Source organism: Rutidosis leptorrhynchoides, chromosome 2 (genome assembly GCF_046630445.1).
Source record: "Rutidosis leptorrhynchoides isolate AG116_Rl617_1_P2 chromosome 2, CSIRO_AGI_Rlap_v1, whole genome shotgun sequence".
Classification (NCBI taxonomy): Eukaryota; Viridiplantae; Streptophyta; class Magnoliopsida; order Asterales; family Asteraceae; genus Rutidosis; species Rutidosis leptorrhynchoides.
This window is the reverse complement of record NC_092334.1, coordinates 85,357,142-85,359,086: the sequence shown is the minus strand read 5'-3', so window position 1 is coordinate 85,359,086 and position 1,945 is coordinate 85,357,142.

Sequence of the window (1,945 nt, the reverse complement as noted above, 5' to 3'; positions counted from 1 at the left end):
TTTTCCTTCTCTTTTGGACGGCAATTTCAAAAGTAAGTAGCCCCACTTATTTTTTTTAAAGGAAAAAGGAAACCGATTAAATTAATGCTTGGATCACATGTTATTTTTTTTATTTGCCGATATACTTGTTTATTTACTTTGGACCCATGTGGCACATGTGGTTAGAACCACTTTGGCACTAGTTAACAAATTACTTAGAAACTTTAGTTGGTGATGAGCTGTAAGTTGTCTAAAGCAAAAGCAAAGTTCCATTGTTGTTTGATTAATGGTTGTGGACTGCAACTTGAGCCAACCTTTATTATGATTCAGTGGGCCGTATAAATTTATTGGACAATTATGGGAATGAAATAATTAATGATAGCTAGTCGACATCCTTCTTTTTCCCTTTTAAAACTTGTCTTAAATCGAACACAAGATTACGAAGTAATTGTTTCTGCAGTTGGGCCGAGGACCTTTACATTGCTGATTGGGCCGAATTAATCCCTTTCTCCTTTTGGGCTTATAATAGTTGGTGAGTTAGACTTGGTGAGATTATTGGGTTAATGTGATAGTTGGGCCGAGAGATATCGGACTAGGATGAGGATACAGGATATATAATTGTTTTCAGGATGATATTTAGTTATTAATGATGGCAATTCAATTTAAGGATGTTTGATAATATGCAAAAATAATAGATGTTATAAAAATATATGAAGATTATACTGGTATGTGATCATGACGCACAATGAGTTAATGGTGATGATATTATGATATTATGGTATTTGATAAATGATTATGATCATGAATCGATGATGAAGGGTATTCATGATGATAATGATTTTGTTGATGATAAAAGATAGTAAAAAGATTTTTTATGATCATAAGTATGGATATGTTATGATTAGAAAATATATATAGATGATTTGGTGATGATAGTTGATGATGGTAACGGGTTATGTATATATATATATGGGTCGATATATAATTTAGAAAAAACAGAAAAGAGGAGTTAAAACAATTTAGGATGGTAATTATTTCAGAAAAGCTGAGACAGAGGAATGGTTTAGATTGTTATCGGGTTAGCGGGATGTGATGACCCGGGAATTTCCGACCAAATTTAAACATAATCTTATATGATTCGACTCGATAAGCAAAGTCTATTAAACCGAGTCTCATTATGTTTGAACTATTTCATGATAACATTTGACCTTTAACTATTTTCGACGATTCACGAACCTTTAATTGTAACTAAGAATGTAAATATAAATAATTATATATAAAACTAATTATATTAGTATTAATGAACTATTAAGTAATTTTGTTATTATAAAAGATGACATTTAATAACTAAAGATTTTCATTTTGAATATATATAGTATATTGTATATAAATGATTCAAACATATTTTACCAACGTTATCAAAATATTAAATGTACAATGTTATACTTTGTAGTTAATTGTTTAATATACATAATTAATCATCTACTCAACATTTAAAACATGATTTTATATATATGGTAGTATACATATATACATAAATATAACTATATATATATATATATGATTTTATACATAATTATTATATTATGTATATGTAGAAATTTATAATATATCTATGATGAAATAATGTACTATTTTAATAAATATATATAATACTTACATATATAAAACATTTATATTTTTCATAATTACATACATAAGTATAATATAATTAGTATGTAAATAAATATTATAATATATTTATATTAAAATGCATAAATATATAATATTCAGTATATGTTACAATACATATTACATAATTATTAAATATTACATAATAATAGATGATATTAATAAATTAAATTTAAATACAAATATAGTTGTTGTAGTAATGTTATTTGTATCGTCAAATATCAATATTTGTATTCATAATATCACTTTATATCATATAAAGATGAAATTGGATGTATAAATTAGATTATTATTA